General features: G+C 53.0%; 1 protein-coding gene and 1 long non-coding RNA gene across 26 annotated transcripts in view; one reads left to right on the top strand and one right to left on the bottom strand.

Annotated features, from left to right (window-relative positions):
• Positions 1-22,935, top strand: part of LOC102087512 (uncharacterized) — a 174,560-nt gene extending 151,625 nt beyond the window's left edge. For both annotated transcript variants that reach the window (XR_010467302.1, XR_010467301.1), the window contains one exon: positions 39-22,935. This is a non-coding gene — a long non-coding RNA (uncharacterized LOC102087512). The remainder of the gene's footprint in view (positions 1-38) is intronic.
• The window catches only part of RAP1GAP2 (RAP1 GTPase activating protein 2), a 57,228-nt gene continuing 53,385 nt past the window's right edge, over positions 22,729-26,571 (bottom strand). For all 24 annotated transcript variants that reach the window (XM_065036571.1, XM_065036556.1, XM_065036551.1 and 21 more), the window contains one exon: positions 22,729-26,151. The gene's annotated coding sequence lies outside the window, so the exon portion shown is untranslated. The remainder of the gene's footprint in view (positions 26,152-26,571) is intronic.

Consider the following 26,571-nt stretch of genomic DNA (forward strand, 5'->3'; position numbering starts at 1 on the left):
TGGGTCCACTTGTCTCTTGGTTTCCTCTGTGATTCCAGGTAGAACCTCGGCCATCGCGGGTGGAGCGGCAGGTCCCACCAGCGCCTTGTCCCCGAGGAGCAGGTGAGTGACAGTGGCACACGCAGAGACGGGCTGGGGAAGCAGGGGGAAGTTAGATGGAATGTGGGTGGTCAGAGACAGACGGACACTGTGCGTGTGTGTGTGTGTGTGTGTGTGTGTGTGTGTGTGTGTGTGTGTGTCCACGGGGGCCGCTCCTGTATGTTCACGTGTAGGGACAGTATTTGTGCTCTGGGGACGGACCCTGAGTGTGCACGTGTGTGCGAAATACAGAGCAGGGAGCACATGGAATATGTGCAGCAGACAGTACAGCTCATGATGTGACGAGGGGAAAGAAACAGGGAGTGTAAATCTAGTGATGGGTTGGGTTTATGTATTTATAGTATGTGCACTCTAATGTGTGTTTAGGTATAGTGTGTCTGTTTATATCTTATCCGTGGATATTATGTGTGTGTATGTATAATCTATATCTGTAAATCATATATGTTATATATGCTGTGTATTGTATATTTATAGTGTATATATACATGGGTGTATGTATATATAAATATATAGGTAGAAAAATAGCATGAGAATATGCAACTGTATATATATATACACATATATATATAGTAGTATATATACATATATATGTATTGTGTGTACTTATGTATTTATAGTGTATACATAGTATGTGGTTTTATCTACATACATAGTGCATGAAAGCCAGCCAGAGTACATGCACATGTATATACACACATACAGATACATAGGGTGTGTGTACAGAGTGTATAGTGTGCACATATCATCACCCTCAGCATGTGACGGCATGCATTTGTCTCTCTGTGTGCATCCCCTCTATATAATACATATTATATAACACATATTATATAACATATAGTATGTAATTAGATATTGTATCTCACTATATCCATAGAAACGTACCCACAACTATACGGCATGTGTTATGTTCCTAGAACGTGTCTGCATATGTACACGTATGTTTTCACACAGACACATCCGTGTTCCACACATCGGGGTCAGTGAGGTCACACCCCGCTCGCTGGCAGCCGCGGCCGCGCCGCTGGCCCCGTGTCCCCACAGCCCTCCCCATGTCCCCACGACCGTCCCCGTGTCCCCACGGCCCTCCCCATGTCCCCACGACCGTCCCCGTGTCCCCACGGCCCGCCGTGTCCCGCGGTGACAGTGCCGGGCTCGTCTCGGCGGCTCTGGGACGCCGTGGCTGCCGGAACCCGTGTCACCTGTGCGGCGTCGGGCTCGTTAGCGCGGGATGGTTCGTGTGGGATCGTTAGCGCGTCCTGTGTGCTGAGTCGCCTCTTTCTGTGCAAATACCACGGTAAAGAGACGTGACATTTTCTGGGCCGTTCTGCTGTATTAATAAGATCCCAAGTACAGGGTGACCTTTTCACAAAGGATTTGTAAATGCCAGAAACTGCATAAAAATCTCTTTCTCCAGCAGACAGAGGCATCATAACTTTGCACTTCTTTCTTAAATGGTGTTTTCCTGCCTTTCCCCTTTGGTTTTTATCATCTCTTTTCCCTAAATGAAAGTAATGAAATCTGTACCGACAAGAACAGCCACAAGAGAGAGTGAGAAGCGTCCGGCGCTGGAGCCCCTGGTTTGGTGTAGCGGGCGCTCCCGACGGCCCAGCTCAGCGCGCCCCCGGGCGCTGTGTTGTCACCTGCATTTCCACAGCAGAGCTGCATCGGAATGCTTTAGAAATTATTTAAAAACAGAACAGAAAAAAAAGGCAAAATGTTTTTCATAAGCTACAGCTTAAAAAGGAAAAATGGAGGCTGACCGACGCCTTCCCGGCAGCGCTGTTACCATTCCGACATTTCCATCAGCATCTACGTTTCACTTGTGCAGCGGGAGGCACTACCTCTTGTTCAGCTCACGCTGACTAAAGAGAGTAATTGGTCCCTGTCCTCTTTATTATGTCCCTCTAAGTATTTGCAAAGAGTTATCATGGCTCCCTCCAGTCCTCTTTTCTCATCGCTTAAAGATTCCCAATTCATTTTACTCTGTCCTCCCTGACCCTCCCTCCCACTCCCGCTTCATACATCAAATAACTAAGCCTAATTACTTTGAAGACATATCATATTAGGATGAGAATATTAAGGGGGGAGACGACAAAGTGCGCTGAAAAAGCAATCGCTCGAATTCCTGACTGACCACGAGCTCTCCCTGTGGGCCTGGGCGGCTCAGACCTGGGTGTGGGAGCTCTGCGGACCCCGCGTCTCCATCAGATGCCACCACACCAGCAGCTGAAGACACGCGAGACATCACCGGGCATCACTGACCACCACCGGCTATCACCGGGCATTGCTGGGTATCACTGACCATTACCGGGTATCACTGACCATCGCCAGGTACCACTGGGCATTACTGGGTATCGCTGACCATCACCAGGTATCACTGACCATCGCCAGGTATCACCGGGCGTTGTTGGGTATCGCTGACCATCACCAGGTATCACTGACCATCGCCAGGTATCACCAGGCGTTGTTGGGTATCGCTGACCATCACCAGGTATCACTGACCATCGCCGGTACCACTGGGCATCGCCATGCTGCACCGGGACACACAGCACCATGGAGACGCGGGCAGAGATGCAGCATTCCCTCCTGCACCCTGTAACATTAAGACGGGTTAATTTGGCTTTACAAAGTGAAAATGTCAAGCTTCATTTATATGCTGGCACCCAGCGTTAATTACCTTTCCCTTTTTTAGCAGCCATTCTTGTGTTCTGTTTCTTCACTTAAGGCTGATAATAAGCTGTCCGTCTATATAATCATTCTGCCGACACAAATCATGATGAATATGAAAAGCAATAAAAAGCAAATCTAATGAGACATTGCTCAGAATGAGACAAAAAAATTGCACCACGTTCTTTAATCATCAATGTGCAAAGCCAACCGGAATAAATTTGTTTCAAGGAGGCCTCATTTCTATTTAAATGTAAAGTACACTGTGATGTTTTAAGAACCACAGAAAACTATGGAGTTCTGATAAAGTATTAGCTTTGTAATGCCAGCCAAAGGAATAAAGCATGAACAAAGAGCTCCCCCGACATTGCGCAGAGGCCGATGGCTTGTTTAGATCTTCCAGAGTGAAATGCAGAAAGCGGTAGATCCAACAAGGTCTCTGGAAACCTCAGTCACTGCTCCGCAACACAAGGACTCACAAAACTGCAGCAGCACCACCAGCTCTGGTAGAAAAGCCTCATGCTGACCTGGTGCTGTTGCAAATAAGAACATCGTTCCATAAAATCGGTGAGAGGTCGTGAGCAGCGTGAGCTGCAGCTCCAGCACCTCCCGGAGCCACTGCAGCAACGGGGCACGGAAATCGCTGCCCGCAATGTTCTTCCTTTTCTCCTTTCCGGCCCCCGTCGCCGTTCCCCCACGTTGCACTGGGGAGCTGTACCTCTGTGTGCACCCATTGCAGAGTGAAACGTAAGACCCAGCTCCACTGAGATGATCCAGGTGGTTCAGAGCAATACACCAAATGCTGTGATTCTGAAGTGAGCTTTATACTGGGAAAATTATGAAATTTAGAGCACCAATGCTATTCTTCAGGAACGAAGAGTCAATTACAGAGCTCGAGGGTACCTGGAAATAAACGAAGGTGCCAAACTGTGTGCTGGTTGCGCTCCCCCTTCCTCCCCGCAGCCACTTCTGCTTCTCATGTGCTCCTCATGCGCCGTTCACACCCAAATACAGACAAACCGGGCGCGCTGGGAACAGCCCTTTGCCAGCGGAGGGGCGCCCGGAGCCGCGCCCGGGCTGGGGGCACCGGGCACCAGAACAGCCCCGGCTGTGGCGCCGGGAGCTGCGGAGCCCACCCATCGCCTGCCCCGGCTCCGCAGCAGCTTCACTGAACACCACGTCCCGTGAACCGGCTCCTCCCTTGCCAAAAATCAGCGTACAAATCCTGAGAGGTCACAGGAGAAATCCGCCTGGGGGTTCCTGTTCACCTTCTGGTAGAGATTGCAGGACGCGCTCAGATCTCAGTCCTTCCTCTGTTATGCACCGATAACATCATTAAGAAAACGAACTCCCAGCCCAGTGTCCTCAGAAAGTGGGGCATTAATAGGCGTTTTGGAAAAGCGGTGTGAAGAAGGTGAGACTATGAATGTCTGCCTTGTGCTCAGGACAACGGGGAAGGGGCAGCAGATAAATCACCAGGCACTGAGTAATTAAACAGTGAGACATGTGACAGCCAGGAGGATAACCGGGTTCAAAAGGGATTCAATTAATTGAAAGGAGAAACCTATCTGTGGCTATTAAGCTCCTTGGTCCCAAAGCAAATTCAGGCTCAGGAAGTCTCTAATCTGCTAATTACTATAAACTGGGAGGCTTATTTGTAGGCACAGATCACTTGGTACTTGCCCAGTTCCTGCTGCAGACAGAGTACTGGGAACGGGTCTGGATGCTCTGATGTGGCCGCCCTTTAGGCTTGTGAGGGCTCGTCTTCCTTGTCTATTTCTTAAATTATTTAGATGATATTTTATTATTGTAATAAAGTAATTGCACTGGCACAAGCTGAACATTAACATTCGCAGTGTGGGTTGAGAAAAAACATTATCATTAAGCCTCCACACTGAAAATGATCCTCAGCAACAACTCACAGTGTCACCGCAGAAGTTCCCTCTGCTCCTCCTCCGGCTCTTTTGAACCCGCGTGTCCCCGCTGCAAACACCGACAGACAACAAACCCGCATTCCCTCCCCAGCAGACACCCGGTCCTTGCAATTTCAGATGTGGTTTTGTTCCCTTGTTTTATCTGCATGAACAGTTTGAATGGTTTTATAATTTGCCTGTGCTTCCATTTTATTACGTCTGCCTTCCATCTGTTATGTTTATGGTTTATGTTCCCGTTCTCCTCTCACTAACGCCAGTGGCTCTACTGCAAAACTGATATTGCATCCTAGGAACTTATCACCCCACTCAAAAAATATATCTTGTGCATGATGGCATAAGAACCGCCCGGGGAAGAATGAATGGATCTTTTGTTAATGATGTTCCTGTAGAAGAGCCCACGCAGTAGTTGTACCTGCTGCAAATATGGTCTCGCTGCACTTTGCCCAAGTCCCAGTGAACGGCACAGAGCCCATCCAGCAAATGTAAAGAAGAACCTGGTTACCCGTGAGTGTTCATCCTTTAGAGGAGGGACGACACCACCTCCTGTGTGTTTGGAGGGTAAACGGCTCACGTGCAGGGAAACCCTTACCCGTGTCCCAGCTCCCGCGCCCGGGCCTTGGCGGCAGCTGCCACGGCTCACGGGCACTTGAGCGCAGCGCCGGCTGCAGGAATCCGTGCAGCTGAAGATACCGATTCCCTTGGCATCGTCTCCAGTGCTAAACCACCACCCTCAGACGGACAGCAGGTGAGCCCCGCGCCTGGCGCAGTCTTAGGCCAGTTAAAATTTTCACTGATTTGTGGTAACACAGTTTTTCTCCTGGTTTTGTAGTTTTCCAAGCACAAGTATAATTGGCCCTGGCCTGCTACCAAGAGGTGTATTAAAACGATGAGGAATGAAACTAACGATTGTTAAGAAGATCTAATTGCAAGGATCCCGAGTTGTTCGTTACACATTTATGGCTGCCAACCAGCAGCGCTCAGATAAGGGCCCGTGGCTTTGTTTAGCTCGCCAGGGCACTCAGATGTGTCTGGGCACAAGAATGGGAAGACTGAGGCAGAAATCAATACGGGGCTGCTGAACACCCCACTGCGCAGCGGGAAGAGACTAATTTGATGATGAACCTGTGAGTCCAATAAAAATGGGCATAATTTAAAATGTATTAAAAATATAAGCTGCCAAAGCATCAATATTTAAACACCATCCCCTACAGTGTCACCACAGATTTTGCAGAGGAGCAGATATTGTTGAACATGAAGGTGACAAAAGATGCAAGAATAGCCTGAAATGCTGCTTTGGGAAAGTTGAATAAAACTGTCTTGGGGCTAAATTTGCACTCGCATGTTCTCCCTCTCCCTGTTAAGACTGTTGTGAAACGGGTCCCCAGTCTCCATGCAGGCCAAGTGACAACAGAGGAACACGGAGCTCATTTGCAGCCACGCTCAGCCTGGGACCCGCTGTGCGTGCTGGGACAAGCGTCCCGGGCAGGTCCCCGGAGCCCGGGCTGAGTGTTGTTTCAATGCGGTCAGCGCTGGAACGACCTTTCTCCAGGGACACCCGCTGGGAGCCTGAAGCGGAGGCTGCTCCGACCACCCAGAGCAACAACCACCGTGAACATCATCAGGACTGAGCCACAAGTGACCAGATGGCTCCTGAGTGCCGCTGACGCCCAGCGCGTGCACCAGGTCAGACACCGCCCCAGAGCACCGGCGCTGCTGGAGGGCACTTTCCGCTGCCGATCCTACATCACTCGCCACTCACTTCCCAGCATTGCTCCGTGCCAGGTACTTCAAAGCACCAAGATCACTGGACGATGCAAAAGAAAATCTTCTGCATGGTCACACCAGGAGACAGGTGTTATCACCGAGGAGCGTTTGGGGACACGCGAGCTCGAGCGCACGCGGAGCCCGGCAGCGCTGCGGCGAGGAGGCGGGTCTGCGGGGGACCGGGCCACAGCTGAAAACCGACGGCTCCAGAGAACCGGCGTGGAGGGCACAGAGCAGCAGCTCCCACCGCCCCGCCCGACAAAGCCCCTGCCCCATCCTCCCCGGGACAAACCGAGCGCCCCAGCTCCTGCTGCGACGTCCCTCTGCTCCCAGTGATGCTGGGCCAAGGCACCGCACACCAAACTGCGCTGCACGGGCTAATTAGCACTTTAACTAGCTTCCTGCTACAGACATCCTTGCAGTAGTTAATCCAGAGGCCATCTGCTGAGGATAGTGCATTTATCACTGAGAATCTACCTATCTGCATCGTACTAGGCGTGCACATGCTGAATCTCAATCATCTTCACTTAGACACTCTATTATGTATACCATGAAATTTAACAAGGTATGTCCTATATGGGACTGTAACATTGCAGCTGTGTGGACTAATTAGATAAGACTCATTATTGTTCATTCAATTTGCATTTGCAGATGCAGGGAGCTGAGTGCTGCCTGCTCTCAGGCTGATTGATTGCTCCCACTTTGCATTCATTAGGAAGGTGGCCTCAGCACAGTAGTTTTACAACATGTGTTTGCTACCACTTAACTGGATGTGCCAGTCAAACGCCTTGAACTGTGTGTCTTGATTAACAATATTTTGCAAATACGGCGCGGTCTATTTGAGCGGCACGGCAGGCGGATGGCGGAGCCGGCGTGCGGGCGAGCGCCACTCCTGCCAAACCGTCCCCTTCCCGCACATGGAGGGTCAGAAACCCAGCTGTGGCAGCGCTGGTGGGGTCCAGGATCAGCCTCCAGACCTGCTCTGAGCAAACACTCCCATCTTGCTTCAATTTCCCCTGTGTTTTTAGTAGTTTCTCAGATGGTGACGCTTTGAGGAGGGAACTTTCTGAGCCTTCCAAGTGGCGGTTGTGCTTCCCGGCTGGAGGAGCGTCAGAGGACACTTGCCCCCGCAGACCCGCTGCACCGCCGGCTCCAGCATTTAATCTAAATGTAATCCTTCCTCCAACCCAGGCGCTGACGGGCCGCTCAGCCCCCAGGCCTCGTGTTTTATTTTTCACAACACTGTAAAACAAAACCTGGGAAATAGCTTTTCCTCACAATAACCAGGTCTCCAGCAAACAGGAGAGCAAGCATCCCGCCCAGCACTGCGGTCACCGGGTGTCTGCCGTCCCCATGGGTGCCACCTCACCAAGGGTGCCACCCCACAGGGGGTGTTGGTCTGGCTGATTCCAGACCAAGCTGACAAAGCAGCTGCAAGCCGGAGCCTGATGGACACCAGGCTTGGCCAAAGCAGAGGGAACACCTTTGCTGGTGGCCCGATGGGGCGGTCAAGAAGCTTCAGCCCTCTGAAGGGAATTGGGAGGTCACCAACAGAGGTGATGGACCAGGCTTGCGTTTTGGGGCCATTTCTGGGAGAAAGGCGCATTAACAATAAATCAATCTGTGCAGGGGTCTCCTGTGCCGGAGCTGCGGCTCTGCAGGGCAGCGGGGGCGCCCCCAAAGCGCCCGCGCAGCGGGTGACGACGCTGCGGAGGAGCAGGGGACACCGGCTCCCGGGGGAACGCCCCGGCACGGGGTCTGACACCGCGCGCCCAGCCCGGCACTGCCGGCCACAGCACAGCCGATTCCAGGGGCCTTTCTCATCCAACGCAGCGTGGCCCGGCTGCTCACACAGGGCAGCTCTGCTGCCATCGCGCTGGCAGATGAACTGTTGCTTCAGCTCATTCCAGTGTGAAACACTGACACTTTCTTCCTTTTTGCATATGCAATACTCACTGGGTAGTTCAGGTCTATGCATAACATATTTATTCAACAGTAATCATTTCATTTCTGCAAAGAAAATATGCTCCACTACTCCTGCGGCTGACAGGCTCTGGCAGAAGTTGGAAGCTGAAGCTCCAAAAGGAGGGAGAACATGTTCACAGGCTGAGCCCCAGCTGTTTGCAGCGTTCCTCTGCCCTGGCAATTATTTTGATAGGAAGAACCCCTGGAGGGTTATTTGGCTTGTGCACACGTGTGCTGTGTTCACAGCCACCAGTCAGGGAGCAGACAAGTGAACCTCCTAAGACATTTCTGCTTTTGTAAAGCGTTTTTTAAAAGGAAGAGGGTTCAGTTCTGCTCACACACCAGAGGGTGCTTGCTCCCATGGTAGCGTGGAAATAGGATAATGTAACAGTTCTTCTTCTAACATTGTTTATTAGCCTTGAACTGCCCCAAACCTCCCCTCACAGTACAAGAGGAGATCACCACCCAACTTGAAGATGCAGAGCAAGGTCAGACCTCTTGAACCTGTTCACAGGGCTCTGTGGTTTCTGCCCGTGTCTGTTGTGCACCGAGTGGTAGAACAGTCTCCGGAGGCCGAGTCTGGGGTCAGGTTTGCTGCGGTGGCACAACAGGGAGCATTTGCTCCACTGCTGCTTTCAACGGTAAACGAGAATCCACTTAAAATTCAGCAGCACCTTGTGTCTTGCTGCTTTGCCTCAGCAATAATCACCGTCAGGACCGTCCTCAGACAGCACCGCTTGCTAAATACACACAAATCCCTCGCTGAAGGGGAAAGCTCCCTGGGGACCAGCAATAATTTAGCCTGCTTGTCATCCAAGGGCTTCAAAGTACTTTAGAAGTATTAATTAAGCCTCACAGCGTGTCTGTAAGATGGAGGTTTATCGTTTGCTTGGCGGTGGGCAGCAGCGGGTCCGGGGCTCGGGAGGCGAGGACGGCGACGCTTCAGCTCGGGCGCCGTGGACCTGAGCGCCCGCTGCGCCAGCGCGGGAGGGAGGAACGTTCCCAACGCCTGCGAACGCCCCAGCAGGAGGAAGAGGCGGGTGGTGGCGGTGCAGAGGAAGGCTCCGGTCCCCAGCGCTGCTCCGTGTCCCCAGCCCGTGCCGCTCGGAGCAGCGCTGGCATCCAGCCCCGTCCTGCGCAGCCAGCGGGATTTGTTTCAGGTGGCTTCATGAGAAAATGAGTAAATCCCTGCCTGGGTTTTCACTTTTGAATCAGCTGTCCAAAACATTAAATATATCAATTCCTTATTGCTTTAAAATGTTATACTCATTTTTATATCTAGAAATGCACATGCTTTTTGTGCACAGGAAAGCTGCCAGCAGTTCATCCCACCAATGGGGCTTTATTCACAAACTTATGAGTATGTAAGGCTGAATATTCATTTGGAGGGATTAATTTAAGAGAGCTGATTAGAGATGAAATCAGAGAGCAGCTGAATGCCATTTGCACAATGCGGCATTTGGCACGACTTGGGGCACTGCAGAAACGAACACCTGGACAACACCCGGCGGAACAGCCCGACCAGCAGCTGTGCTGAGGATGGACGGACAGACTGACGGGTGGAAATCACCCTCCCTGGAGATCGGCTCCAGGCTGTCTGTGGTAAACCATGAGCCTAAACCAGCAGCTGCCAGATGCCCCCTGTGAGGTTTATTACTGTTGACATTTCAGTTGAGGATGGTCTGTTTTCAAGAGGCTGTCTCCATCATTTCTACACATTAATATGCTTGAGAAGTCCACCACTATGGGCAGAAATCAAATGACTCATCCAAAAATGGCCCCTCCACCCTGCGATAACATGGCTGAGGAAGACAGACTGAATCCTGTTGCCATGGGCTTTGCCGGGCAGCCCCCGGTTTAACCACCAGCAGGGTGCTCATCCGCAGAATCGTCCGCTCTTCCACTTGGGGCAGAATCCGGTTTGCAAGTCGTGCACTATGTGGAGAAAATCCTCCACTCCCACCCCTCAGAGCGCAAACCACCTCACCCCCGTGCCTGCAGGAGAGCACAACGGGCCCATTGCCGGCAGGGACAGGCGAGGAGGAAGCCTCCAAAAACCTTACCCAAAATGCGACCTTCAGCTCACTGTGCGATGGAAGAACAGAGCTGCAAACACAGCCAGGTTATGATCGCGTTTAACGTAATATAAAGTCTCACCTCAAGTCCAAACCCATTTTTGGATAACAGCTGCATCTGGCTCTTGACTGTGCTTCATCCCTCCAAAAGCATCAGCTCGGGAGGGCTGCAACTCCCGTTCCAGACAAGGGGCTGGAGGGCGGCCACGCGGCTCCGCCGGCACGGGCACGGGGACCTGACCCTCCCGGACCCAGACACTGTCTTTTGGGTTGAAAGTAACGGGAATCGGTGGCCTAAATGGAAGTTAAATGCTTCTGTGGAAAAAATGCAAGAGAGCAAAGCACGTGTAAACAGCACCTGCCAAATCACGATTCAGAAAGAAAAACCTAACAAATACCCTGTAACTCACAAAGGGGAACATGGATAACAGTTTGCTGTCACTAAATAATGCTTCTCACATGCAGAATGTTGTCTTTTATCTAGATGTTTAGATTATAACAGAAGTCCAGTGATTTTTGTCAGTGTCATTTGTTTCTCTGGAGAGAATATTAGAGCTCTGCTATGACAGAACATTAATAACGGGGGAGATAAATCCTCCTGAAGCGTTAATTTTCTAAGCATTGTGAGATCTAACATGCATCATCACTATATATCCGTGAGGGATAATGTGAGCAGGCACTGTAAACATCACGCTACGAATGAAACAACAGAATTAAAGTGGAATCTGTTTCTGAAAGAGATTTACATTTGGTAACAGGGACGCGGCTTCCGCCGTTTCCAGTAACAACGCGCAGCCGACACGGCTCCCTGCAGCGGCCTCTCAAACAGCCTCCAGCAACCACCACTGAAAACAAGGGCCAGGGCTTCTCGGTGTGAACTGGCCCAGCCCGTGAATCCAGCGGTCACGGGAAAGGACAGGCAGGAGCACATGGGGAAAGCAAGTGCAATTTAGTTATTGTGGGTGGTTACACGCAAACTCCCCCTTAGTGCGTTGAACGCAGTTCCCGGTGAAGAGGTAACTTGCTCTGCCGGCTCGACTCTGACCTGCAGCCTGGATGCCCCAGTGAATATTTCACTCCCGCCTGATTCAGGGCGACCAGTTCTCTGGCTGCACTTTCCTCACGCTGTGCTGAGGTTAAGGACGGAAAAGGGCTCAGCCCGTGGAGCGGTGACCTGGGTCCGGGCTCCCCGACCAGAGCAGCGCGAGACACGAGCAGCTCTCCTCCGTCTGTGTTCCGTGAGCCGCACCATCCACCGTTAGTGAGCGGGGTGAACGCTGCAGGCAGCCGTGCACTAACGTTTCTTAAATTAATTAGTCTTGACCATTTTCTCACTCCTCCTACATGGGGTTTTCACTCCTGTGACTTTATCCTAGCAGCCCTGTTTATTGTCAGTGTATTCACTGAAGCAGCAAATTGTACATGATTATTGGCTATTATTCACTGAGAGTGAAGTGATAAATGAATTATTAATTCTCATTATTAGCACTGTTGTCCTGTTGCCTGGAGGCCTCACTGAAATCAGGACCCCGTTGCTTTAGGTGCCACCGCCGCCCTGCTGCAGCCCCCGACAACGCCACCGCCGCCCTCCCACCTCTTCCAGAGACAGTTCCCTCAAATCCACCACCTCATGACCAACACAGCTGAAGTTCTAGAGCCAGAGCTCTGCACCCGCACTAAGGACATTCAGAGGTTTATCCCTGCTCAGTGACCAGCTCCAGCGCAGCACGGTTTCTGCTGTCCTGTCGCTACACCAGCGTGTTTCAGGAGCAGTCAGGCTCAGAGCAATTCAAGGGCTCAGTGCAGGTGACATTAAAGAGGGTCCCTCTGGGTGCCAGCGGTACCTGGGGGGAGCAGCACTGCCATGCAGTCCCCGTCCCCAGACAAGGCACAGGCAAGTGTTGACAGGATGAAACACCCTCAGTCACACCCTCTTCCTTCTTGGGGAGCGCTGCACTAGCCATTAATTTTATTTAAGTTCTTTCTTGTATGGTGTTGTTGAACTAAATTGAATTTGTCCACTGGCAAATTCCCTAGAAACAAAGCTACAAGCACATGGAGCCTGTGGGATCATCATCAATTCAATCCATACTCCTCTAGTGAAGTTGTGTCGTGAGACAGGGCTAGATACATCACTTAGACTGACAGGAGGAGACCTGATAAAGGCAGAGTGGAGGAGCACAGTCTCCAAACAACTGTCTGTTTCTCTGGGGAGGGATGTTACTAGCCCCCAGAAAACTATTTTAATTCACAGATGTCCACAAATGCCCCAGCAGCAGCCCCTTCTGCCGTGGGTGGGGGAGCCTCCGCCAGCACGCTCCTCCTTCCAAACCCACACCCTGGTCAGTTTTGTTCTGCCTTTCACGCCCATTGTAAATGCCCTGGAAGCCGAGCAACTCACATACAAATCCCATTTAAAAATGTCTTTTAGCCTAGAGCCACACCTGGGGCACAAATCAGGCAGATGGAACGCTGCTGGTGACGTTCCCGGTCACCTGTGCCACAGATCCGCAGGCACCGAGCGCGCAGCTGCCGCAGCCGCGATACACAGCGAGCGCGGCCGAGGGGCGACGGAGCCGGCGATGCAGACGGGCACCGCGCACCCGCCGCACGCTCTCATCATCGCATACACTGCTGATTGATAGTGGTAATGATACTTTAATCAATATTAATAACACTTAATATGAGCACTAAAAGGCCCCATTATTTTTGCAGTGTAAAGAGCTATGAGAAATAAATATCCCATTCCACATAGCTTGCTGTCCTACACTCAAAGCAAAAGGTAGGTAAAATAAGTGGCCAGAAAAACCCAATCAAAGAATAAGACAATATAATGAAAGAAGTTTTAGTTCAAACCAGCATTGATTCGGTGTTTAGCTGTTCCCCTGCCACCCCCTGCCCCAGGCACCTATTTCCAGCTCAGCCGTGATCTTGCTGAACAGACGAGATGTTTTTAACCTTTCTAGGCAAAGGCTTTGTGCAATCTGTGCAGTTCCTGCTGAGACAGACATCAATTCCACACAGGACAAGTTTGCATATTCTAGGAGGCCTGGGTTTTAATATCACTATCTGCAATCATAAACAAACTACACTTCTCCACTCCCCAGGGGTAAACTGTAGAAATCAACGTATCTGTGCAATGTGCAAGGGCACTCCAGCCAGCACTGCTGCTCCGGCCGCACACCCTTTGCTGAGGGTCAGCTGGGCTTTTTCTAACGCTAGTCTTCAAACAAAAACAAGACTAAGTATCTTCTGCACTGCAGCCCTTCGCTGCCTTGCTTCTGTGCCACAGCCAGCTCTGGTTTGCAGCAAGATGCAGCGTCTCAAGGCACGAACCGCAGTGAGATGTTGATGTTCGGCTAGGACAGCATTTCAGAGCCTGCTGGACTCTGCACCGAAAAGATGCCCCGAGGTTCCTCACCTATCGAGTCTGTTGGGTCATAAGAACACTTCACACCCCGCTGAGAGCACATCAGTCCTTACCTGACACCCCCACAGTGACCAAACACCAACCACCACTCCGGTGTTTCTGTCACCAACAACCACCTCTTGCAGCTGAATAGATCTATCCACGGTCATTTAATTTCTTTGGCATTTGCTGGTCTGTGGCTCAGAGGCTTGTTTGAACCTCACGTCCAGTACCTGAGCCAGGAACCTGAAACGCTGCAGCTGCGGGGAGAGGGGAGGAACCCCCGGTGGAACCGTCCCTGCGCCCCCAGCGGAACTGTCCCGGCAGAACCGCCCCGGCAGAACCGCCCCTGGTGGAACCATCCCAGCAGAACTGTCCCAGCAGAACTGCCCCTGCGCCCCTGGCAGAACCGCCCCGGCAGAACCGCCCCTGGTGGAACCATCCCAGCAGAACTGTCCCTGCAGAACTGCCCCTGCGCCCCTGGCAGAACCGCCCCGGCAGAACCGCCCCTGGTGGAACCATCCCAGCAAAACTGTCCCGGCAGAACTGCCCCTGCGCCCCTGGCAGAACCGCCCCTGGTGGAACCATCCCGGCAGAACCGCCCCAGCGCCAACCGCGGTTCACGAGCTGAGCAGCATGATGGATAACTCTGGAAACCCACACACACAAATAAAATGAGAAAGGCGCCTTGAAATACGTTGAGGCAGGAAAATGAATGATCTCTCTGTCAACCATTTCAAAGCAATCCAGTAATGTGAACAATCAGAAGTGAAGAAAAATCAATACACTTCTCATGGTGCAAAAATGGAAAACAAGCCGGATTTTACTCCTGCAAAATCCATGCAAACAAACCCCAACAGATTAATCCCGCCTGTCAGTGAACGTGGCCATTTCTTCGGAAACGGAACCACCTCCAGAAGAGCGGCCTCAGATAATTCTGTGTTCAGTGACATCTGGTGTCAAATCCCGCTGGTGTCAGTGGCACACAACTGAGGCTTTACACAGTAGTTACGAACAATTGTGTGTTATTTCCAATAAATTTAATTTGTTAAATAAAAAACGCACCAGGAAGACATCAAGCAAGCAAACAGAGGGAGAACGTGCCAAATTCTGCCCAATCTCTGCTTCTCTGCCTCATCTCCAGAAGGTGCAGTGGAGCAAAACCATCCCCGTTAAAAGCAAAGCAATGCTACTCTGCTAAACAGACAATGAGAGGCGTGATTGGAGTGTCCCAAAGCAGCCATTTCTATACCCAAAATCACAACCGACTTCTGACGGCAGGTGTCAGAGGTGAGCTGGCATCGAGAGGTTCAAGTACGACATTTCTGCAGTGACTCAGGTGTGGGTCCTTCCCAGACAGGGCGTGATGGAAACTGCGTGGGGGGATCAAAGGGGGCTGGGTTGGGGACAGAGGGTAACGCAGCAGTGCAGTTTGTCACACTGCCCAGCGCTCACAGAGTGACACAATGTGTCTCACCGGTCTCTGCTCCATGCGTGCACGAAAAACAGATCTATGAGTTTTCCTTTACAAACTTTCCTCGCTATTGGGCATGTGAAACACAGCCAGGAACGCCATGGAAAGTAAAGACCATGGCCCTGGCTGTGAGACGATGGGAACTGCCAGACATTTAGTCAGCTCTTGACACTCAGCCAGACCTTTGTTTGTCATTTTCAGAAGTACACAATTGTTCTGTGATGTCCTCCCTGCATCTTTCAGTGGCAAACACGACAGGCAGCTCCGCTGGGCACGGGGCCGTCCCGCGCCGGGCTCCTCTGAGCACCGTCACAGCCGGTCACCCGGCAGCACAGGTCAGGAAACCGGGACCTTTCACAGCCCGGGCTGTATCTCAACATGGACACCCAGCCCAGAGGGTGCACGTGGCGAGGGCTCTGACCTGAGCAGCAGTCACCACCGGCAGAGGGGACCGTGACCACAGGGACACTCACGGCAGCCTCCACCGGCAGAGGGGACGGTGACCACAGGGACACCCATCCCCCGGCAGCTCTGGGCAGGGCAGTGGTCCTGTGTGCAATGTGGGAAGTGAGGGAACGCTGGAAGAATTGCAAACAAGCCTCATTTGGTCCTTCTAGTTGGGAAAAAAAAAAAAAATCTTTGAAATTGTAGCATTTGGTAAAGATGTAAAGGAAACTGTATTAACACTGTGAAAACAAACCTGCCTTTTTCAGCTCGCCACACGCTGTTGGTGCTGAACTTTGCCCGAGAGCAGCTGTTCTGTTTCAGAGAAGCAGTTTTTGAGGTCTCTTGCAGCACCTCCGACATTGCAAAAAAAAGGAAGATCTTCCCATTTTAGTCAAGCACGTGAGTTCCGAGGCAGAGCGATGGCGGGTGGCCAGCAGAGCCTGTCTCTGCCGAGGCGATGCTGCCGCTCCGTGGCCCCCGCGCCGGTGTCCTGAGCCGGCCCCAGCACCACCGAGCCCCGGGGCCTGTGTCCACTCGCTGGTCCTGAGCCGGCCCCAGCACCACCGAGCCCTGGGGCCTGTGTCCACTCGCTGGTCCTGAGCCGGCCCCAGCACCACCGAGCCCCGGGGCCTGTGTCCACTCGCTGGTCCTGAGCCGGCCCCAGCACCACCGAGCCCCGGGGCCTGTGTCCGCTCGCCGGAGCGGAACGCTGCACACCCACCCTCCTCTTCCCTGCCTCCTATCCTCAAGCAGCAAACTGAGATTACAGAGAAGACATCTGAACAAACAGCTTCTCCTGCCTTCCAAAATAAACTCTAAAGCTCGTCAAAGTAGCTGTAAACACATCATTTTCATATAGTGCGTATTAAGGGATGAACTACAGCAGGGCCACGTAAGGCATATCTGGTAACACAGATCGAGCCATGGAAGCGCTTCTGCAAACCCCGCGAGTCGCGTCCCGCTGCGGGCAGGACGGCAGGAACGGCTCCGCCGCTCCACGGGGAACAGAGGAGCCCGCTCCAGAGCACCATCTCCATGGCGACCGCAGGAGCTTTCCCGGAAAACGCGGGGTTTGGGCACAAGTGATGCAGGAAATGAAGCAGCTGCGGAAAAACCTTTTCAATTATTCAGCTGGAACAAACAGTCAAAAGCGATGTTTCTAAACCAATGGGCAGCAATAGTATCCTTCCTGGAAACCTGGATAAGACACTACGTGCTGAGAGCCGGCTGTGCCACCCGCAGCCAAGACCTGATCCTGTTTTAAGGTAAAGGGCGTTTGTCCTCAGGCTGACACCACCAGCAGAAAGTGCCCTGACGTTCCCAAGTGCGTGATTTCCAAACCCCCTTGCTGACCAACGTCACCTCTCCACACACCTCAATCCTAACAGCATTCTGAGGCAGAAAAAATGGCAACACCATTTCCAGGAGGAATACAGCCAAACTCATTAAACTAATAAAGTAATGTAAATAGCACAATGACTGCTTTTGCAGTATACAGCACCAAAGTCCGTAAAGCTCATCTGAAAACTGGTTGCTACCTGTAAGGATGCCGTGTTACAGCAGTGGAAACCTCGCTGCGATTATTAAAGGTGAAAAATTCTACAGCTAAGTATAGTTGCCATTGTACTCATTGTCCAGCAATATCGCAACAAGAAAGCCATTCTTTTTTCCCTTGAATTGCTTACACTACTCATTGCTTTGTCATTCCCGATTTTGCAGGAGCGTTCTGCAGAAGCAGCCCTGGCTCATACCTGGAAAGCATAATGCATATGAAAAGCACTGCTTAAATAAGACAACTGATGCATGGCAAGAGAAACATCAAATTACCACTGAAATGCTGACAATGCAAGCAGGTCAGCATGCACCGGTGAACTGCACCCCTGCACGTGTCGGCCGTCCCCACCTTTGGGGGCTCTGACAGTTTCCATGAGCTGATAACTCAGCTGCGCAGCCTGGACACACTTATCGTGTTTTCTGTGATAACTTCCACCAGCCGCTGTGGTTTGTGCGAGAGCTCTGCGGGCAACGGGCTGGAAAAGCGCAGCTCACAGCCCCAGCCGCGGTGCCGGGACGGGCCCGGAGCGCCCGCTGCGCACCCGCGCCCCGGGCAGCACAAACACCCGGTGAGTCCGTCCTGAGGGCAGCTCAGCGGAAACCTCAATAACCGGGAAAGAGGAACCATCACCTTGTGAAGCTGGAACGGCCGCCGCCCAGCGTTACCCAGTGCCAGCCTGGTCTGTGGAAGCAAGCTGAGGATTTGCTTTCATTCCTGTATTTCCAGTGCCACCTTCTGTTCAGAAGAGGAAACCTCCGTTTCGGGAGCTGCAAGGAACGAGAGTGGCAAGTTCTTGCCCACCCCCGCAGGAACGCAGTACCTACCGAAACTAAATACTGAAAGATTTACATTTGCAGTAGCTCAACAGCATATTGAGCTGTGCGCTTCAGACACCCACATGTGCCAAAAGCTTCTAATTTTACAAGGAAAGTACATCAGCTTCATGTTTTCCATAAATCCATACGGCTTCTGGGATGACAGGCAATGGGTCAGAGAAATCAACATCAATTATTATTAAAAAAAACCCAAAACTTTGAGACCTTTTCAGCAGGACGATGTAGATTAAACCTGCCTTTTCCTCCACACCTGCGCTGGGGCATTACAAATTCATATCCTGGTTTTATGCATTGAAACAGTTGTCACCTCCACATCACATCCCAACACTTGGCTTCTGGACTTCGTGATTATGCACCTCAGTCTGCTTGTAAAGGCCTCCCGAGTTCGCAAATAGCTTAACCCAGCCTTTTAACATACTGCAAGACAAACGCGTTTATTACAAAGCACGTGTTCTCCCTCCCGTTGAGGGTTACACATACATTGCAGGAGCTAATGACTTCAAAACAGCTTCTCAAAAACATGGGGTTTTTTATATGTACTTCCATGCCATCATTGCTAAACGCCCTCACAGCAACAGTTGTCAGCGAAGCTTTAACACGGCCATGCCCGTTAAGCCTCACCTCAGCTTTTGGGCAGACAGGGCCCCCTCCCGGCGCTCGCACGGAGCGCGGGCGCTGTGCCGTGAGCTGCCCTCCTGCCGCTAAAGGAGAAGTTTCGGGTTTAGAAAACAAGAGGCTGGTTCCTGTGCGAAAGGGCTACAAGTCAGGGTGAGAACACGAGAGCGGGGCTCCCGGTCCGTCTCCAGACCACAAACCCGCATTGCTTAACGCGCCGCCCGCAGGGCCCGGTGTTACCTGATCGAGACACGCAGCTGCAGCGCCCCAAAGCAGCGGGAAAGGGGCTGAGGCCAGGCAGCCCCGCCGCGGGGCCGGCGCTGCAGCAGGGCGCCCGGCCCGGCCCGCGCAGCGTGCCCCGCTCGGCGACACAGCGCGCGGCCAGCAGCGCTAAACCCCGCGCGTGGCTGCCGGGCGCCGCACAGCGCAGCGCTGCTGCCCACGAACCCCCTGCCCCGGCCCCCCTCCCCTCGGCCCACAGCAGCCTCTCCACATCCCTTCCTAAAGAAAATGGATTTAAAGGGATTACGTACTGCTTCAGGTGCACTTTACTGAGACCGTAGAGCCAGACTACATCCAAGCAGATAAAATATGGCAAAAACTCAGCCTAGAAACCAGGAAAGGCTTTTTTTAAAGTTAAATACCTTCCCTGAGCCCCAGTGCACGCAGCACTGCCTGACCTCGCTGCTGCCCTCCAGCTGCCCTTTATCACCTCGTTAGCGGGTTAATTGGGCCACTCAGCTGAGTGCAATTTGCCACCCGAGGCTTTTGGCCTGTGCACGTTCCCCCACAGCTTTCCGGTTTGCAATGACTTCCAAAGCAACGCTCGGTGCGCTGGGAAGGAAAAGCTGTTTCATTAAATCTTCTATTGCAATAAGAGTTATTAAGAAGTTATTACATCTGTTATAGATTTATAGGCTGGTTTGGGTTAGAAGCACCTTCAAGACCATTCCGTTTCCCCCACCATGGGCAGGGACACCTCCCAGCAGCCCAGGTTGCTCCGAGCCCCGTCCATCCCCAGCTGCTCTGGGCAGCCTGTGCCAGGGCCTCCCCCTCCTGGGGAACAATCCCTTACATCTCACCTAAATTTCCCCTCTTTCAGTTTAATTACCCCGTTTCCTGTCACTTCAGGCCCTGGTAACAAGTCTCTCTCCAGCTTTCTCATAAGCTCCCTTTATATATTGAAAGGCCACGATAAGGTGTCCCGGAGCGTCCCCTTGTCCGGCCGAAGACCAGCTGCTCCGCCTGTCCCAGGAGGGCGGGTGGCGGGTGTCGCAGGCGGCCGCGGGGACCCGGGCGGGGCGGTGGGAGCGGGGGCGCTCGGGCCTGCAGTTCAGCCTGGGGGCACTAGAGGGCAGCTGGTCCCCGGTGTCCCCGCTGGTGTCCCCGCTGTCCCCAGCGCAGCTGCTGCTCCGCTCCGAGCGCCCGTGCGGTGTCACAGAGACCCCTCCATAAAAACAGCTTTGAAATGTGAGAGGGTTTTTGTCTTGGGCAGCATAGGAGATAATCTTTGCAGAGGGGATTGAATGAGGACATCATTTCCGACCCAGTGTAGCGGAAACCTCATGCCAGGGCGTTTGGGGCAAAGCTAAATTTGCCCCTTAGCTCAGTGGACTCCAGTGAAACGTCCCGCAGCCCCACGGCGTTTGCGGGGTCACTCCTGCCAGCCGGGCCTGGTCTCACCTGTCCCTTCAGCGACCTGGCCAGCAGCGGCTCTGGCTCCGTCCCCGTCCCTGTGCGGTGGCAGCAGCGCTGGGTCCCATGTCTCTGCTGCTGGTCTTCTGTTCACGGGCAGAAGCTCCTCCATCCCCTGGCTGCTGCTGCTCCTCATCCTCGCCAGCGCCCTGTGGTACCATCACCAGGTAAAACAATGGCGGGTGCCGACCCCAGCTGTGGGGACGGAAGGTCTGGGCTGGGGCGGCTCTGCCGTGCCAGCCGTCCCCATGGCGGTGGCCTCTCCCCAGGACCCGTGTCACCACGATGGGTAACGGGAGGTGGCAGCTGTGCTTTGCCTTCATTTAGCCACGGGCTCTTTTTGTTCCCTTTTCCCCACCCTGGTGAGGAGCACCGCAAGTCAGATGTGGGGTTTATCTTCCATTACCTGAAGCACATTTGGTGCTTTCCATTCTACTCTTTGCTAATTCTTTGGTGCTTTACCCTCCAGCCCAAACCTCCCTAGAGACGGGACGGCCGGTGCCAGCCAGGCAAGGAGCAGAGCTCCCCCAAAGAGTACGCAAAAAACATTGGGTGCCAAGTCTGGGAAGGAGGCTTTCCAGGGGCTGTTTGTTCATTTTAATGTTTTGTTCCATTCTACCCTCCTTTGGGTATAAAAGGGGTGACAGATGGTTTTTCTAACCAACAAAGAAAAAACAAAGCCACACAAAGACAAATGTATTTATTCTGCTTCATTGTGACAACAACAACAGCAAAGTAGGAATGAAAAACCCAAGAGAGGAGCAGTATCCCCAGCAGAGTGCCAGAGCCCCACAGTTAATCCCTGTGCGGCAGGACAGCCATGCCGGCGGTGCCAGCGCCCGTGCCGCGCTCGCCGCTGCTCCCGGCGGGTTCTGCCGTGCTCAGGGACCCGGCGCCCGACCGTGGCCGGAGGACGGACGCGGCTTCAGCTGGGGCTGACTCACTTCACTTTAGCCAGAGATGGGACTTGGTGACACAGATTCAGTGCTGACTCATCATCTTGTGGACAAGGGGAGAATCTGGGCTTGGTAATCAAGAAGAATTTTTACACCAATGAAGATTCATGAGGAGAAATGGAATGTTGCCAGTTCAGTTTTGTTCTTCATCTGCCATTCCTGGTGGTGACGGTGTATCCGATGAACACGCCCCCGTGGCTCGGGCTCTCGGGGGCAGGATGGCGCAGCCGGAGCACAGTCCTGGCTCTTCGGGGGGCACGGGCAGCAGCGCAGGTGCCGCAAAGCGCCTTCCCGGGGCAGGGGGCACTCGGCTTTGCTGCACATGGGGGAACAGCAGCTGCCCGGGACCCATCACAGCCCCCAGGTGCCCCCAGCCCCCAGCCCGGGCTGTGACCGGTCCTGCCAGAGCTTCCCCGCGGTGCCGATCGGGGGTCACGCCGGGACTGCCGGAACCAGGCACCTGAGCCGGGCTGCTGCATTATAGAGAGCGAAAACGTTCCTCATGGTGGAATATTTTTGCTGGCAAAGGCAAGTATTTTATTCTCACAGGTATAAATTAATGGGTTCATTCTCCTTGTCACAAAATGTTAAAAAAATAACACTAATAGCTTTGTGCTTCATTCAGCCTGAGCTGTGGGGAAAATGTACCAGCCACGCTGCCTCCAAACAATAACAGCTTTTTCCTTAGTGTCCTGGGAGGAAGAGATCTGGGAAATTAGGGGGATTTGAAAGGAGCCTGAGGAGCTGGAGAGAGAAAATCCAATTTCATAGTTAGCGCACGGAGGACGCCCAAAGGCAGCCGAGATGCCAGAGGCTGCCGACCCAAGGTAAGCTGAGCTGGTTTAGACAAATTGACTTGCTGCCTGTTTACTTACCGCATGTGGGCTGGCTGCTCACAGGGACCGGTTTACATTGAGCTTTGTGTGATGCTAATTCTAGTTCAAACCAAGCAGTTCGCTTGATTAAAATCGCTGTGCTGTGTAACAGAGAGGCCGGGTCCCCCGCTGCCCCATCCCAGCGCTGGGAACAGCAGCAGAGGTGTCCCCACCTGCACCTCCTTGTGCTCCAATCCCTGCGACTCGGGTCTGTGACTCAGGGGACATTGCCCAGAGTGACACAGGGACAGCTCTGCCCCGGCTGTGCCGCTGCGCAGCTTCCACGGGGATGCCGGAGCCTTCACCGCCTGTTCCTGAAAGCTCAGCCACATCACGGACATACACGGCGTAGTACACATATGGACACAAAATATGTTATTTATTGTGAATTTTGCAAAGACACATTTAAGCAACAAAATATACATTTGTGAACCTTTAGTTTTATACATAACAAATACAATCTGCTACCATAGCAATAAATTAAATGTACATTATTTACAACAGACATAGGCCACCAGGAACTACAAAGCACCACTTCTCTACATAAAAAATAAACTTTGTCAGATACATTTCTTCAATATTTATTTTCACTCTATAAACTCTCTTCACATTCTAATGATATAAATTCAGCGTTTCCCTTTGGAGGATATATGCAGTGCTACATTCATTAAAACATAACGAAAGCATGCTCTAGGACTGGGGAACGACGGACTCTGCCAGCTCTGGTGAACAGGAGTTGGAACGTCAGCGAAGCCACAGGAGCGCGAGGCGGGATGTGCGGAGGCCCCGGCCCTGCCCGGCAGCCGGGTTCAAACGCAGCTGTCAGCGCTGAGCACCGCGCGCTGCCAAGCCAAAAGAGCCGAGGAACCTCCGCCCCGGGTAGCGAGCCCATCCGTGCCAGCGACACAGCCTGGCCCCTTGCCCTGCCCTTCCTAAGACCCTCAAAACTTGGGAAAGAAACGGAGTTTGTGCTTGGGATTCCCCCTTTCACTCAGAAATGAAAGCACTTTCGCGTTGTGCTTCGGTGTAACCCTGTGCTTGACTCTGTGGGATTTCAAGAGGGTGCAAGTACGTGCCAAGTAAGATGCACTGCCCAGCAATTTTAGTGTCAGTTAAGGAGCTTCTCTCTTCTACCTATAAAAATCCCTTGTATATATATGTATATGTGTGTGTGTTGCTTACAAGCATGAAACATTTTGCGGTATATATACAGGATCACCTTCGCCCACTGCTGGAAGTGCAAATGCCTCTGAGGTTTAACACAACCGCTGGCAAGTCCTCAGCACTGCTGAGGGACAGTCGGGGACAATTCGGGGGCGCGCAGAGGGACCCCAGCGCAGGTGGCGGCTGCGCAGCGGGCAGAGCCCACGCTGAGCCTGGCTTTGGAGGCCAGGAGCTTCGGAAGCCCCGTTGCTATTAGGGATGTTGCAGCAGGTTTTACAGCCCAGCTGCTGGAAACGTCCCAGAACACGCGGGAGCCCCCGCAAACCTCGCGCCGGAGCCTGGCTCCGGCCCCGCTGCCGTCCCAGGGGAACGAGCCCAGCACACCGCAGCTCTCCCCGCGAACCTTCGCACTGTCCTGCCTCTAGTCCCACTCAAATAATTACACAAATCAATCCAGGTCAAAAAGGAAAGTCACAGATTCAAGTTAAAAGAAACAAAATGATCAACCCAGCTGACAGTAGCCACTGCATCTTCTGCTGCAAGATCTCATGGAGATCAACACCCATGCGATTGACGACGTCTATAGAATCAAGCGATTTCTCGGGGGAAAGAAGCAAAACCAAGACCAGACCCTCCAAGCACGTTGTTGCACCAGTCGGTGTTTCACCGTGTGGTGTAAGAAAATAGACCAAAAGCTTCTACAAAGAACTGGGGGGTTGAAAGTGCTACCAAAGCATCGTCAGACAGAAGAGATGAACAGCAAAGTACGTGGTACCTGAGACATCTAGAGCCAGCTAAGGAGCAGGATGAGCACACTGTGCTTCTCCTCTCTCAAATAAAACCTGCAGATTTAAACTATTTAAATGCAACTCACTGCAAGCAGGAGGAATCGTCCCCACTGGTGGTTACTGGGTTTACTGGTCCTACAGTGTGCTCAGCGCCTGCAAAACTGCTCTCTGCCTTTTCCACAACGTTTCCCTCCTCCAGTCGGGTTCCTCTCCCGTCAGGGCCGCAGCCTTTTCCGCTCAGGTGGGTGAATCACACGCGCAGGCGGCAGCACCGGCGTGACCCGAGCAGCGCGGGCGCCGCCGGAGCCGCTGGGTTTGGCGGTGGGTTTGGGTGCTCTGCTCCGGGGAGGGACGGGGCGACGGTTCGTGCTGCGAGCGCCGGTCCCCAGAGCTGCATCCCCGGGAGTCCCCGCGGCCGCTGGGCGAGCGGTTCTGCACGGGGCTCCCCAAACCGCCCCCAGGTACTTCTGTGCCCCTCGCAGCTCCAGCTGCGGAAAGTTAACTTTGGCACTCAAAGTTCTGTTTTCATAGGAATAATGAACTCAAGGAATTGCTTTCACGTGAGAGCGAGAACCTCATTTCAGGGGGTTTGCAAAGGTCACAGCGTGTGGTGAGGGGGAGGGAGCATCTCTGCAGCATTGCAGCCTATCTTGCAAAAAACTCGTAAGGGAAATCTGTGAGCAGTGCGAAATCCATGGACAGACTTGAGTAAACTGCAGACAAAGTTCCAGAAAAGAGCAAAAGGATTTCTTGGCATTGTGAGAGAGGTATTTTTTGGAAAAGGGCGCTACAGGGAAGTCACCTTGCAGAATTCATAATCCTCATCCATCAAAACAACCAAGAGCACATTCCAAAGCAGAGGGACAGATTCTGCAAGGGGTGGAGCAGCCTCATGCCAACCACATCACTGGAGTTTGATGCATTTGCTTGCCTGGCAATCCACCCCATTGGGTAAAGCTGAGCCTGCAGGGGAAACTCAGTCCAAGCACCAGCTCTGGTAGGTAGATAGACCACAGCTTCAGCTTTGGTTAATCTTTGCCAGGCCTGCGCTTGGAGTTTCAGGCAAGGAAACAGCAGGGAGGCTCTATAAACCATTTCTGACACAGCTGACAAGGATGGGTCGGCCCCAGTCGCTGCTTCTGCTCCCCCGGGACCGGTTCACACACCCTCCTCTGGTGCCAGAACCCGAGTACGGAGCACAAGGCTGCACCTGTCCTACAAATTTGGTGATGTGGTGGCGGGTGGGGGAGGCGCAGGGGCGGCTGCTGAGCTGTGCACCCCTCCGCGGGGTGAGTTTTGCCCCATTGTCTCCAAACAGAGCAGAGCGACGGCAAACGAGGGGCAGGGGAGCTGCCCTGGGCCAGACAAACGCCTCGTTTTGCACCGACCACCTGCTCTACCAAAAATCAAACACAAAAACCCTGTTTTCCCAGATAAAGCACGGAGGCACCCGAACTGCACAAGGGTCCTGTCCTGCTGTCCCTCTGTCCCCCGCCCCGGCACCCACAGCCCATGGGTGACACAGCACTGCAGAGGGGACATGGCACCACGGAGGGGACGTGGCACCATGGAGCGGATGTGGCCACAGCCACACGCGTGCCTGGGGACATTCTGCTCCCACGGTGCAGAGGGAGGGGTGCGGGGTGTGGGCTGGCGAGGGGTCACCGGGGGAAGGCGGCTGGGTCCCTGCCAGGGCAGCGATGGTGACAAGGTGACAGCTGTTCCTGGCGCAGCGGTGCTGCCGGGAGTGGAGGGCGCCCTGCTGCCCGCGGCCGGGACCTGCGTTTTCCCACAGGGTGTTGAAGAGTTTCCCTTTGCTGAAATAAAAATTCTCTGCAACAAAAGCAAAGGACAGAAGTGTCAGGGAGCGGAAGGAGAACGTCACCGCTCCTGCAGCGGTGGCTGGACAGGCCGGTCCCAGGGAGGCAGCCGCAGCTGCGCCCGTGCTCCGGACACGAACCACCCGCCCTCCCTGCGCCCAGCGAGGGGGAAACTCAGTGAGGGGCTGCAAATCACAGCTTTTTGAGATCCAGCTTTCGGAAATGGCAATTCCTCTCATTTCCCGTTCTCCAGAACAGAACACGTGAAGCTACAGAGGCACTGATGGGCACAGACCCGACACTGACCTCCGCAGCTGTTCTCATTCAGTGCTGCTTCATCTTACAAAAGCATTTGAGATGCTTTAAGATACATTATTGAGCACATATTTAATAATAAACAGCACAATTAGCCAATGTTAGGTACACACACTCA

Source organism: Columba livia, chromosome 20 (genome assembly GCF_036013475.1).
Source record: "Columba livia isolate bColLiv1 breed racing homer chromosome 20, bColLiv1.pat.W.v2, whole genome shotgun sequence".
Classification (NCBI taxonomy): domain Eukaryota; kingdom Metazoa; phylum Chordata; class Aves; order Columbiformes; family Columbidae; genus Columba; species Columba livia.